A 15,431-nucleotide genomic window follows, 5' to 3' on the forward strand; every position below is an offset into this window, starting at 1 on the left:
CTGCGGTAACAGCATCCGAATTTCACATGCTGGAATGGGGAGAGCTCAGCTGCTTTTATTTTTTTCTGTTTATGTTAACTTTCTTCTTTCCTGCTTTAAACTTCCACCCCAATGAGATAAGCCCTGATAAAACAGTTGGCTTTTCCTCATCTTTGCTTTAAAAATACCTCCCTTTATAAAACTGTTCCATTGTCAATCTGAAGTTTACTTAAAAAAAAAAAAAAAAAAAAAGAGAGAAGAGAAAGGAAAAAAGGGGGGGTGAGGGAGAAGGAATGAAAGAGATGGCTTTCTATAAAATCTTCCAGTTCATCTAGCCCATCTCAAAGCAGGTATAGACAAGAATAGCTGCTCAGCACGCGTGTAAAATTGTTTTACTAAATGTGGAGGGAGAAGCACTGATTCGATCTCACGGACGTGAGAAGTCAAAATTGCAGAGTTGCCATTAGTGCTCTCACTGCTGTGAAATCTGAAAGGAGTGGAACGGCCACTCATTCAGAGGCCAACATAAAGGCAATGAAGGAAGCCAAAATTACTCTTCTGAATTTCCTCTCGCTGCTGCTATAATTGGGCACCCCAAGGTATTCTCTTCTCATTCACAATGCTGAGCAGTCAAACCTGCCAGTGCACACATAGTAGGCGGCGCAAAATTGACAGCCAGGGCAACTTTTCAACTGATTTTTCATAACCTGATCAATAAAATATTTCATTATGACTCATAAAATCCTACGTGCAGCGTCAAAAGATGGGAAAGGTCCTGTAAGGTCTGGAGAAAAAAAAAAAAAACAAACAAAACACTAAAAAAAAAAAAAGCCAAAACAGATTGGAGGTGAAGATACTGAAATTCCCTTCCTTTAGATTAAGTCCATATATGCAGAAAACTTGCCCCTGTATCACGGTGGTTGAAGGGCCCTTCACTTAAGAGTTGGACTCGATGATCCTTGTGGGTCCCTTCCAACTCAGAATATTCTGTGATTTTTCTGTGAAAGAATGAAACAAATCTTTAAGTCTATAGAAAGTACGTGGCCAGAAACGCTACAAACTCTTGGAGCCTTCCCAGGTTTTCAGCGTGCACAGCTTGAAACCTTTTAAAGCCACCTGATTGTTGGAATATAAGCAGGTACTTCAGCTTCTTTTTAACATCTCACATTAACTATTCAACACTCAGCTGGCCACTTTGAAAAGTATTTCAGTGCAGACTAACTGTGGATCAGACTACAGTAATATCTATTTCCATGCTTATTAAAACATTTTTTTTTCCCAGTTACAGATTTACAGTGATAGACCTTGTTTATATAATTTTTGATTGCTCACAACATAGTCTAGGTACACTGCAAAACCTGGGATTTCAGTAGTGCAGATTCTGGGAAACGGTGTATGAAATGCACAGTTTTCTCAGGGCGTTGCTTACAAGGCTGATCCCAGCCTGGGAGAGCTATAAGAGATGGTGCTGCCCTGACCCTCTTGCCCTTTCAAGATTCAAGAAACTCTCACAACAGCTTAGTCTTCCAAAGGTCCTTCCCAAAAGGCAATTAATGAAGTTTTAAAGCACTAAGATGACAGTGGATACAGGACTTGTGGGAAAATGCAAGGCAAGACAAAGCAGCCATTCTGCAGAGCGCTACAGAGTAACCACGAAGGGACGAGAACTGGCACAAAAGCGAGTGAACCGCACTCACCCTTACCTATTTGTCAGCAGTACAACAACCAGGCAATTTTTCCAGAACTCCAGCCAGGCTCATCAGAGTTTTTACTCCAAGATGCACACAAGCTGTACTGAACTAGAAGCACCACCTAGTAACTGCGACCAATAGAAGCGAGACATGGACTGGGGATTTCTGAATGGATCATATGCAACAGAGGGAAGACTGGCTTGAGAGAGAAGAAAAAAAGGAAAATCTTCCATCTCGTTCAATCTTCCCCTTATAGAAAAGAGGAAAAAAAAAAAAAAACCAACAGAAAAAGTGAAAATCAGCATAATCCTGCCATAATAAAGAAAAGGAAGGGGAGGAAGGACAGGCAGAGAAATTGTAACTGTTTGTTGCTGTGGATGCGATTTTACAGTTACCTGTTGCAATGCAGGAATCAGGCACTGGACAAAGAGGATCGTTTACACTGCGAAGATAATCTACTGAGTGTGGGTTTCTCCTTCTCACCTTGGGCCCCCATGAGCTGGGACCTGAACACAAACTGTGAGCAGGCAGTGCCACCTCCAGAGCATGCCCCTGGGAACCGAGCAGAAGGAGGTCGGGTGGAAAACGAATCCACAGGAATGGCAGAGACATTGATCCAGGCAGCCAGAACACAGTTTTCACAGCTGGCACTACTTGCAGCACGGGAGTACCAAGACACCAACAATGACTGCAAAAAGTCTCAGTTTTCTTCAGGGTCCTGTGAGTTTCTGCAGCTTCCAGCTCTCCCCAGGGATTTGAAGATTTGCTTCTCTGCATGAATCTTCAGGTGCTGAAGAGATCTATCTGCCCAATATGTAAAAAACAGATTTCTTCTAATAGAGAAGATAACCAGGGTCTTTAGTCAGCACCATTACCCAGACTTTTAAGCATCAGTTACAAGACCTCTTCCATCTACTAAGAAATCATGCTTTCCTCATCCCTCAATAGTCTCAGACCTTCAAACCTCAGTGTGTGCTGACTGGAGCTTTACAGGAGCTGCAGCACCCTTTCAGAGCTATCCCCTCTTCTGCCAAGCTCACCACCCTGACTCCACACATCAGCTGGCAAAGAAACTTTAGGAGGAAAAACAAAAAGCCTTTCTGAGAATTATTCGGTGAATTCTACTTGTCATTATGCTATTTCTGTTCGTAGAGGATTATTTTATTAAATTTTATGCTTGTGCACTGCCCTCCATCAGTCAAAAAACAAAACAAACCCAAAAAAAACCTGCTTATGCCTTCACAATATTTTCCTGTTTTATTTATTACTATGACCATCCCTACTAATTCCAAAAAATTAACAAAAATCTCCAACAGGAGCTTACACAGGACTCTGGAATGGAACATCATACCAGGTTCTGCAGCCCCTGAAATGCTCACCTCTTAGTGCTTGTAACTCAAAGTGTTTCCAAAATATCAGAAATTCTATCTACAGGCTTTCTTTATTCCCCTCCTCTCTCTTTTTTTTTTTTTTTTAAATCCTCTCTACCTCCATTCATAGCAATTCAACCTGTTTACCATGCCTACAGAAACCAATATTATAAAAAAATAGTTGTAACCTGTAAAAATATAAATAGAAAAGCTTTTCTCACACAGTGGCAAGGAACATGATCTAAATCAAGGTGCTATGTAAGAATCAAAATTCACTGATATGCACTGTGCCCATTTCGTGTCTTTCATTTTAAGAGAAGCAAAAAATATGAATTAAAGCCCCTCACTTCGGATACTTTGAAAGGGAAGTCAGTGAACAATAATCTCTTCAAGTACTCTCACATGGGAGCCACACCCAAACTGGGGGAGTCATTATTGATTTTAAGACGCCTTGAAAATAAGAAAAGAAAAATGGAGCTGGGGATGACTAATTCCCTTAGGCTGGAAGACGGCACGATAACTGGGTAGCTAATAAATTATATTCAGAAAGTCTGGGGGGAAAAGTAATACACTGTAAGGCAACAAGCAAACAAGAAGTAAGGAAACCCCAGGAGTGAATGCCAGAACTTCCACACACATTAGAAGCACGCCAGTCTCACTCTTTTTTGAAAGTCTTTCACAAGAAGAAAACACCTACACTTCTGTAGCCAAAACAGACATCTTGTAAAATGGCCTGACTCATTCTGGATACAGTCAGCATACAAGCTTATTTATTTGGTTGGTAAACTGTCAGTAAGTTGTGTAAACAGGTTAAGATCATCTTGTTCCTTCACCTGCTCTGTGCCAGCCTTACTCCAGCTGGGCTTGTCCCCATCGGAACGGGGACATACCATTGCTAATGAGCACTCCGAAGCCTCCACCCTGCACAAGTGGGAGCTGTGTCTCAGTTTGAATGGCTGGCACTTCCAACACAGTTTGCTCCTTATCAGCTGGAGGGAGGGGTTTCACGCTGCTAAGTAAATGCTTGCCAGCTCCGCAGGAAGAGAGTGTAAGCTGTGATTTCTTCTGTAATGCACAGAAAGCATTAGCACCATGAGTAAACAGAGGGAAAGGTCAGTAACAGCCAATTAATAAGCCAATTCATGCTTCTTAGCGGGAACTCAGCCTCCTGAAGTTAGTAAAAATCCAGCCGAAGCCTGAAACTTTTACAGATGCAGGCATTGCCGTTTGCTTACTTTCTCAAATTTCTGTTTGGTAACCCAGGATTAAACGGTATCATTCCTTCTGACGGGTGGTTTTACCTGTTTTCTTGGGCCCCAAGACACTAACCTAACTTGGGCATACAAGCTCTTGTGCTCAGTTTTTTTTACTTCCAAAATGTGTTACTTATTATACTAACAAAACAGTCTTACCAATGCTTTATTTAAAAAAATCAGACAATCATTAGCTGTAAGAGCATTTAATCACAGCCTGAAAATGGTTCAGTGAAGACGCAGACTCGTCCAGACATCACAAAACTTTTCTTTTTCCACCGAAAATCCGACAAGGTACACAAGCCTTTTACTTTCTCACGGTGATTCACAATAACCTTAATCACAGCCTCACACACCCTCCCTTGCTGCATCAGCCTAACACATGACAAACCTCACATCATGGCTCATCTCTGGGTTTGCTTATGGAACACCTCCAGGCAAGGAGCCCGGGACCGTGTTACAGACACCCTCCCCTCCCCCAGGTCATTTTATCACATGTGGAACACAGAAAGAACGTGGACAGTTACACCACAGCACAACCCAGCAGCATAACCCAGAGTAGTTTTATCATTTCCCAACTGGGTTATGTTTTTACTTAATAATTTTTTTTTTAGAAGTCATACAGTAAAAACAATCGGGGGGGGGGGGGGAATCAAACACCCCATCAGTTGCCAGGTACTTTATGTCAAAGTACTTTCACATGTTTCAGTGCTTTTTTTTTCCCTGACAGCGCTGGGGGCTAACAGCAAGGAATTCAACCCACAGAGGGACTCAAGCAGCTCCCCAGGCAGCACTCCTTGAGTGGAGTTTGGGACTGTGTTAACACAATCACCAAGCTTACGCAAAATCCAAGGACAATCAGGCTCCTCAGAAGGAAATGCAGGGGCAGACAACTGGCACAGCCCAGGATCCCTGGCAGAAGCTTCTACAGCCTCCCTGGGACCTTCAGGAATTTACTGAGAAGGAGCATCACTGCTCCACAATGCACATCCTCTGCTTAAAAGAAAACGCCTCGAGTCCTACTTTAAGAGCAGGAGTCATTGCCTTCAGACCACAACTAGCTTGGCATTTAGCTGAGATGTAGCAGATTATGCCTTAAACCCCCTCTGTTCTGGAGGGAATTCAAATTTATAATTCTTAGCGCCCAAGAAAGCATCTTAATGCTTCAGCTAAGCTTCCCAGAGCCTGAGCTTTCTCCTCTCTCCCAGCAGCTGCTCATGCATTTATCATTATATGGAGAAGAGTATGAAATACTAGAGCCTCCCTCTCCACTTGATACACAGACCCTCAGACTGTAAGTCTCTGAGGTGGCAAGATTAATTCAAAAGGTTGGACGAAGGCTGCTCCCACTGAACAGCCACCCATTCCCACCTCACGGGAGAACTCAACTGCGATGCACAAGGTGGAGACTCCAAGCCCCGAGCCCACGGAAGGAGTTGCACTTTTCTGCCTCGCAATGACTACCGTAACCTCCATTCTCCTTCTATTGAGCTGTGCATTTCAGCCACAGGTGCCCTTTCATGAAGGGAATTATCATTCAACTCTACCAGAGTAATGATATCCAAAATGACCGTAAAGAACAACAGTCCTGCTAAATCCTGTTGGTCCAGATGCACTACAAGGAAAACTAACATGTACTCTGAGGTGGAAACATGGTGGGAAGGCTGAGGCAATAAAAAGGACAGTTCTTAGTGCTCTCCAATACACACTTAAACTCCTTCAAACTTTCAGCTTCAGAATTTCTTGCCAGTTACACTGCTCAATGCTTTACAGACTTCCTAGTAGTAGGTACTAAACCAAACTCATCTCCTTACCTCGTTTTCCCCTAAAGGGTTCTACGATCTACCTTGAAAAGAGTCCTCCCTTCCTTTGCTTTTGTTTTGTAACCTCGCTTCAGAGACAGCCAGTGAACCCTGGGAAGGAAAAACCCTCCCCTCTCTGGCGGAAAGCAACCCCCACCCCCGTGCTGGACTAGCCCCAGTCACACCCACTCTGCTCAGCTGCGAGCACTCTCAACCAGCCCAAGCCAGCAGAGAGCAGGTGAACACATTACTAAATAGCCGTAGTACTGAGTCAAAACCAGAGCAGTTTCAGCTGGATGCTTTCCTCTGCAACACTGCCTGTCATTTTCACCTATAAACTGAAATGCTGTGCCCTTCACTGATTCTGTCTCATAGGTGTGCCAATTTGTCTTTAAAAAAGTGGAAATGACAGAACCTGTTTTTTGCATTCCTACCAGCTAATTGAATTTAACTGGGTGGGGAGGAAGGGAAATCTCTCTCCACTGGTTTGGTTACTTTCTGTGTAATGCTGTAATTCAGCTTTTCCCTGACACTACAGAACCCAGCCATCTCTTGCTTAACAGCAAACTCCCATTCAGGGAGTCCAGACGGTTTCTGTGGCTCCACAGCAGTCTGTCTGAGACTGCTGTCTGGGGCACAGAAGCATAATTATACTAATTATGAAAGAGAAAAGATAATAGATACAGAAGTTCTTTTCCCTAATCAGCTCTAGGTCAAAGCTTTACCTACAGCTAACAAGGAAATAATCTATTAATGAGCCCACATCAGGAACCGGCACAGTCACAGCAGTGCTAACGCAGAAAGTCATAATTTGCAACAAAGGGGTTGGAGCTACATTTAAAAACAATGGCAGTCTTAGGTTTATTTAACTAAAGACATTATTATCTTTAAACTACAACTGCCTCAGTGCTTGGTCTTAGCTTAGAAAGAAAGAAGGCATCCATCCAAAGCAAGGAATGCAACACACTAAAATTTCAGTGCTAAGGCTACCAGAGTAAGTGCCGAAAGTCCAGATCAACCTTTGAAAACGCCAATGCATTATACAAGGCCTTTGGACAGGTACTTTTTTCTTATTTCTACTGTTAAGCATGCTGCTTATTCAAGAGAAAGATGCCATCCATTTCTGAATGATGCTAGTGCTTAGATCACCAGCACTCAGGGTGTTGGACCATCCCAGAGAGCTTCGAGCTTTCTAGAGAAACTGGACTCATTTTTTTTCCTGTAGGACTATTTTATTATGTACTTTACATACAAATGGAAGCCTAAGAAATTGATTGTTAGACCCACACAAATGCCAGTGCACGCTTTGCTTATGCTACAGCTGAATTTTTTTAGTAACAGCTGGTAGACATCCCCCCAGCAGCAGAAGTGATTGTCAGTGCTGTCATCGATGCTTCTGAGAGCAAAGCTCCTCACTATGCCTCTGCTGTCGCTGTGACTGATAAGCTTTTCAGGGTAGCAGGCTGGAAGTAAGCCTGCTTTTTGGGTTTTTTTTCTTCCAGGAAAGAAACCATCGTAGAGATGCAAATCACGACTGACAGGTGCTCTGCCAGCAGCCTGCGGTGCAGGTGGGACGCAGAGTCTGGCTTTATCTTAGCTCCTCTAATTCTGTTTCAACTGTCATAATTGTGTAGTTATTGGGGGGGGGGGTTAATGTATATTTAATATAGAGCCTGCTGGGAGGAGGGTTTGGGAAGAAAGTAGTGTCAAATTGTACTTTTCCTCTGTACAAGTGCATACGTCCAGAGTATTTTGGTGTTAATGTCCCCTAAGGAACAAGCTAATAATCTTTTTGTGGACCTAGGTTTTTGGCACAGCAGGGCTACACAAAAGGACACAAACTACTGTAGTCTCTAGATTTTGCAGCAAAAGGAACAGTTGTGATTTCAGCAAGTAGGTTCCCCATGCAGGAGAGGGCTTGATGCTACAGAGCACGATCCATGCAAACTGCTCACTGCACCATAAGCTGGCTCAACCAGCACCAGAAAGCACTGGGGAGGGAAGAGCTCCTTAAACTCAGGGGGCTCAGGCTCTTCACACAGGGCAACAGGAGGCCCTTCTTTTCAGCTGCAGTTCAGCACATTTTGCTCTGCCCTGCCTACCTCTTTGCTCTCATGAGGAAGGGCAACATCCTTACTACGCAGCGTGACCAGAGGAAGCAGCAGTTTCCTTGCCCTTCCTTAGCGGTTAGAGCACTCGCTCAGGATGTGGGAATAAAACACAGTTCCGCGTCTACTTGCTGGAACTCAGATCCATCTGTTCAGTTTCGCAAGGGCTGAGTTTCCTCAGAAATTGGAGAACTGAACACCATGAGCTATTGTGTAAAAAGACTGCTCTGGAAGCTGCTTGGGTTGAGCACTGCAGGGAGGGCAGCCTGTCTATGGCTCACGTGAGATAGATGTGCCACGCCACTTAACCCTGAAGAAAACAAAGGTGTTTCTGAGAATGGCAATAGCAGGACTGACCAAGTCCAAGGATTTACGTACAAAACCCTAGTACGGTATAGTTTCCAAGTTTAGATGATCACAGCTGCCTGCAACAGGAGCTGTAGTAGTTTCTCCTTCAGACCAATGCCTGCAACACCCCTGCTCCAGGCAGGAGAGACGGCATCTCTTGTCTACCCTAATCAGACCCACCAAAACAGAGTCCAAGCACAGTGCTTCCCAACAACTGAGAAATAAATAAATCCTAGGACTATCTGCCCCATCAGAAAATAAACCAAACAATATCCAAGGCTATGCTTGCTTCCCCGTTACTTACTAAGATGTCCCAACAAAAAAAGAAGCTAAAACTCTGTACATCCGCTATTTTGATTTGCCTGTTTCCTCCCCCTTTGTTGACTTGCTGAAACATGCGAGAGCACACACATGGTACTCTCCATCCTTCCTGGGATAATGCCCTATATTTTATGGCTGATCAGCAGTCCAGGATTGTAGCCTGAGAAACACTGGTACAATGATGGTTCTTCAGATACTACCATCCTTTTCTAAAAAGGCGATGTCATTTGTGAAGGTAATGGGGAACAGCTATCCAAAGCCAGGCAAGGCAGTATCCCCCCTCTTGTATTAAGAAAAGTCTTACAATCTCATGTCAAAGACAGAGGTCATAGCTGTTTTGTTTGTGATCACAGTTAAGAGTTCAGAGACAGATAAGGAAAGAATTCACGGCAACGGAATTGTTAGGTTCAGTTGCAGGAATAGGAGAAGTAGCTTACACTCTAAACAGGATAAACCAGCTCATACTGGTTTACATAAAACACCCTAAATAACAATGCCAACACAGTGTGTCAAATCACTGAACCAACAGACCACGAGATCAAGTTGCTGTTGGATAATCAACAAGTCCTCTGAGACAAACTGTGCTTATCTTCAAAGACCTGGTATTCACCTACTGATTCTTTAAGGTGTCTCATGCCCTTACACCCCAATTTTCTTTATAAAAACTTAGAATGCCTGAAAGATGGTAAAGTATAGGCATGGTATGGAGAATATCTAATCTTCTCTGTTCATATGCACCTTTTTTGGCTACAGCTATCACATGACCCTCAACATACTGGATGGTGCTAAGCATTATGCTCCTTCCGAGTCCCCTTCTCATGACCCTGACTTCTCATATGATCTTCTAGACTCTCACCCAGATGAAGTGGCCTTGGCTGATGTACATGTATAGACATCATCCAGAAATTACTTGGTACTGCTACATACTGAATTTAAACCTACCTGCAGTGCACTGGGATTCTGGCTTGTCTGGCTCTGGCAACTCTACCTCAGTACATCCCTGTGCTTTTATTTCTGTAACACAGCAAAAATTCAATCACTGTACAATTCTCAAATATGATTCTAGAAATCTGACACAACACAAGTCCATTTTTATTTGTCCCAGCAATTATGAATCTCACCTTTTCGGCTTTTGGGGTGGCTTGCTTGTTCCTGAGGTTTTGGTGCTATTCAGGGATAGGATTATTTTGATTTGAAAACAGGAGAAAAGAAGGGAAAGTAATTGTTAACCTTAAAAATCTGTGACCATGAAAGCTATGCGTTCTTTTTCAAGTAATGCATGTTATTTCCTGCCCTTTTATTTGTGATTGCAATTATTCTTATGTTGATATTGTAGGAGTCATAAGGCAGTCTGCTTGCTTTTAACTATGTTGACCATGCAAAGGAGATTTTAATCTAAACAATAAGCAGATTCAAGCCAGAAATAAACATGTTGGTGTCCAAGTAAAGGAAGCCTACAGGATATTCTCAGAGTAAGATCTTTCAGGATTGGTTCCACTGATATTTGTTAAGTGAATTAAACAGTCCTTTTATTGACAATAACAACAGAAAACACAGTAATTCCAATCTTGATATCCATTTCTTAACATTTATACAGGTAACCAGGTTTTTTCCCCCCCACTTTTTTTTTTTTAAGTGATTATGCAGCATAGATGTAGTTAAGCCAAATCCAAAATGCATCTGCCCACACTTTTGTCAGTGGTGCATTCCCCCTGACCTATTTACTAAGGAAAAAATTATGCTGCAGATTTATGGGGTCTGAAAAAAGCCATTAGTGAAAATTTGATTTGCATAATTAAAGTATTACAGTTGAAAGTAAATGTTATTTATTAACACAAAAAAACAACAAAGTTGAAGTGGTGTTATTAGGTGGTCACTTGCACTGCAACAGGGAGAAAGGTCAAAAGCATTTAGCATTTTGAAAAAAAGAAAAGTATCTTCAAAGTAAGTCACTTCCGAACAACTAATTCATTCCTAACAACAATTCACTGTAGCTCCCATAATTTATGAATCCCAAGGATGCACTTAAACATCTGCAATTTCATTATTTTGCATTTCATACCATTAGCTTAACATTTTGGCGAATCATTGTGCAGGTAACAAGTCGAGAAGCTGAAGATTACAGTTGCAGGAGAAGCAATGAACCCAGCTGTTCAGCATGATCAAGAAGGGATTATTTCCAATGACAGGTCATAGCAGAGGATTTTCTTGCTGTTGTTTAATACCTGCAACAGCTGAAAAAACAGCTGCTTGGTTTGACATTTCAACGTTCTCCAGTGTTTTTAGGGTTTTTGTTTTTAGGGGTTTTTCTTGTGTTTTGGGGAGGTTTGTTTGGTGTGGTTCTTTCAAGAAAGAAGAAAAAAAATGCAGAGCTCACACCAAACTTGTTTGAGATCTTTCAATTTCATAGAATCCCCCTCCTCTTTTACCAAAGCATAGCAGTCTTTCATGAAAAACAGCAGGGTAGGCATATCATAACAGCCTCATGAAAGAACCAGGTATGTTTTTAATACATTCAGCATAAGGTCCTGAAGTCTTGGAGCATTTCCAGAATGGCAGAGAATTCTTATGCAGCCAACAGTGAAGAGCCTCTCACTCCTGCCCTTCCATAGAAGTGGCCATGGCCCCCAGTAGGACAGCATCCCTTGAGGATATCCTTTGCCTCACAGGACTTGCCTTTAGCCGGGGTCTGACCCCTTGTTCCAGTTTCCTCTCTCCTTGTAATTACAGGAAGTGAGTGATGTCTCAACTATTACGCGACTTTCAGATTCACACACTTTCTCCAGGAGTTGCTCCATCATGACATCCATATGTGCCACTCCCATCCTTTTCTGTTGTGTCCCATGAGGGAAAAGGATTACAGCAACAGTGTTTGCTTCGCCCTCCTCTACCTGCATTCTACGTTTAGTGTTGGACTCAGTTTAGAGAATGCAAACAGCATGTCTGATTCAGTAGTTCTCTAACAATCAGACAAGGAATACCACTATAGGCTTGCTGCACCTCATTGGTAACAATTCCCTTTAGAGTTCAGAACTCGTGGCACTGTAGTTTCAAACAGGCTAAGAGCGGTAATTTCACTGGCTTGCCTTCATCTAGGTCAGGGCTTCCCAAGCCGTGGTTTCCACACCATGCATGATGTGCAAAGCCAGTTTGAAGAGATTATGTCCTAAAACCCAACCCGCCCACAGTTATTTCTCTGGAGGAAATGGGGATGGTAAACACTGCCCATGTGCTGCTTCCTCCTGTGCCTGCCAGCAGCCCCAGGCCTCCCACCGCATCTCTTTGTGTGAAAAAAGTCAGTGCTGAAGGTGGAAATTAGCAATCTTGGAGCATTTAGTCATCTGCACAAGAATTCTTTTGCAGCTTTGCCCTCTAAGCCTGGGTTTTTGCAGAATCATGCTCTGTGCACAAAGGTATCCATTTCACCATTCACGAATTTCACTTCCCAGCATGAAGTACAGCACCACAGACTCTCCTGTGCCACGTGACAGTGGGTCCCAGCAGTCTCTCTGCCTTCCCTTTCCCTGACTTGTCCTGAAGTAACCAACAACTAACTATTTAGTGAGGATGTGGATAATGTGACCGCGCAGCCATGCAGCTGTGCGCAGTCATCTGACTGCCATGTGGCACTAACTTGGAAGCTAATCTAGATGAAGCTGTCATTTCTTTCATTTTACCTTCCTTCTTTCCATTCCTCAGGGAAGTCTCAGAGAAATTCAAACGGCATTTTTCCACTCAGGGTATTGCAGCATTTGCCACAATCTCATTCCAACATCAAGAAAGCAAACTTCAGGACATTCAACCAAGTTTTGCGGGGGGGGGAAGAAAACGCAACGGCAGTAACTCCCATCTCCATGCACACTTCCATAGGAAGCAGCATGCTTCCAGGAAAGCAGTCCTCTGAGTTGACACACTGCACCACTTCCCCTTTCCTGTCCCGATCTCCGTGCAGGCAGAGAGGGGGAGAACCTCTGCGGTTACTGCCCTGGCCTCTTCTGTCCCACAAGCAAGAGCAAGGAAAATAGGGAAGAGGACTGCCCGGGAAGCAGCGGCTTAGCTACCCCTGCTGATGGCAGACAGAAGTGCGGGATGCCGGCCCTGCCATCTGCCCGGGTCTTGGCCAAGCTCAGGGCAAGCCCAGGGAAGCAGCTGCCATTCCTCACTGCTCAAGACCAAGCTCCGTATGTAGGTGTTTAACAAGAGTCACCCAAAGGTCACTAAATGACTCAGTCTGCAATAAAACTTGAAAGTCCCGATGCTGTAAATCTGCCACTCGCTGTAACCACTAAATCACATGTAGAAAATCGACATCTGTAATATGTCTTCAGCTTCACAAAGCATGACGGCGCTTTAAATTTGGGATGTGAAATGCAAGAGACAATTTTCCAACTACTTCAAGAGGGAAAACTAACACAGACTTAAGTTCACTGTTTGTTTTGGATAACGTTTTCATTTTAACTTAATCTTTATGCAGCTCCCTCCCCCAAAACATATTTCCTTAAGGCCTGAGCTTCTTTCCATTTGCCTGCACCACTGAACTGTGCTTTCCAACCAATTTCCACAAGTGACTACTTTAAGGAAATAAAGCATTGTCTGTTCTAACTCGATACAAGGTATTGGGCAAACTCACCGAATATAGGGGGAAATAAACATTTTAAAAAATTGAAAACCCATGGTAAATGCATGACCAAAAGTTTCTGCAAACATGGAAGTACTTCTGTTCCTCCCAACATTTCCAGCTAGTGTTTTTCGTCTTGGGTCAGTTCTTGCATCATACAGGATCTTTCCTTGAGAAGACACCATAACTAGGAAAGTAACACAAGATGGCTTGAGAGCTGGACACCTTTAAGCAGTGAATTAATCAACTGTTCCCCCTCAGATTGCCCTCCTTTTGGAAGTGGTTGGGACCTAAAGTAACTGGGGAAGTTGAGGGTACCACCTCCCTAACCTCTCACCGCAGTCTGACCATGTTCTCAGAATGAGAAACGAGCTGTTGTGGTCAGTGTGTGTCACAGGGGTTTGCAAATGATACAGAAAAACTGATGGGCTCTGAGAAACAAACCAGGGAAAGAGAGACCTCTTTCACTTGTTCATGCTCACAAATATAAAATCAGAGCAGTAACACACAAGGTGGGAAAAAAGATACCTCACAAAAGTCTACTTGTTTCCTTCAACTCCACAGTTGTCTTAGAACCCTGATCTCCCATCACATTTTCATCTGCATCACCTCCAGAGTGTGTATCGACTCCTCTCACCTGAAATACCCAGACGACTCCAGGTCCAACACTCTTCCTACATATCTGTGCTCTACAAAAATGAGTGCACAAGCGCTCACCCTGCCTGAACACTCACTGTCCCTGGCCCAAGAAACATCAGCTCAGCAAGGAGAAAACAGTCTAGAGCTCTACTGCTGCCTAATCCACATGGCAGATCAAATTTTCCTCTGTGCAGGTTCCTCAGCTTTTCATTCTCCACTGTGCATCCCTTCTGTTGCCTTTTTGTCTCAGTAAAAAAAAGACAGAATGCCTCTAAAGGCAGACATATTTCACACAGGATACATGTGGGATGCCAACGGTCCATCTTCTGCTGGAATCACTTGTGGCTTAATCATACTATGACCCTAAGTTCCTGTCAGCCCTCTCCAAGAACATCTGAAATGGGCCTAACTAGAATTAACAACTTTGGAATGGGAAAAGAAAGGGGGGAGGGGGGAGGGAAAGAAAGAAAGAAAAAAATGACCAAGTGTTTGCCAATAAACCAACCATAAAAGTTCCGTTGAACTTCTCCTTTCTGTGCTTCTCAGATGGTTCTCTTTTTCAGATGGAAAGGGGAACTGTAAAAAGAAAGACTTTTCTGATCCTCTTTCCAAACCGGCATGTTGGTCATCCAGGGTTTGAGGTTGTTCTTAGGGGGTTGGGTTTTGGTGTTTTTTTGAAGGCTGAGTGCTTATTCAAATTCTGCGTTTCATGGTCACATCATCCTACCACCAGCTGTGACTCCACTAGGTAACACCCTGTTCCTTCATGCTTAAAACAAAGTAGAGAGCTTTTACTCCTGCACTGCAGTCCCAGTTCTGACACGATCTACGAACAGACCATTTCCCCCTGCTCCAACAGAGCAGAAGAGATGTCCAGCATTAACTGTTCACGCCATGCCTTGCTCAGAGATACCACTTCCTCAAATCCGCTGACTTGTTTAGTCTAGTTATCCCTCTGTTAGCCATTTCTATCCAAATGCCCTTGCTTCAGTTACACAATCAAAACTGTAAATCTCTGAAAGCCTGATCTGAGAGGTGGAAAGCTCATGAGGCATTTGCTACAGTTAGATATTGTGCATCCACAGCCATTTGGGGACAGTCAACTCAACTGCCTCAATCTTACCCATAAAATCTCTCTTCCAGAACTACTGTTTAATTTCACATAGCTAAATTGTGCATCGTCAAAAGAAAGACATGTAACATTTTCTAATCCCCTGACAAGAGGGAGGATGGAATAAAATTCTGCATATACTTACCTTCCCATTCCTCCTTCTCAAGAGCTTCAGGTTCAAGCAGAATACC

This window comes from Empidonax traillii, unplaced genomic scaffold, assembly GCF_003031625.1.
Source record: "Empidonax traillii isolate 1590-97213 ecotype Southwest subspecies unplaced genomic scaffold, ASM303162v1 scaffold290:size645333, whole genome shotgun sequence".
Taxonomy (NCBI): domain Eukaryota; kingdom Metazoa; phylum Chordata; class Aves; order Passeriformes; family Tyrannidae; genus Empidonax; species Empidonax traillii.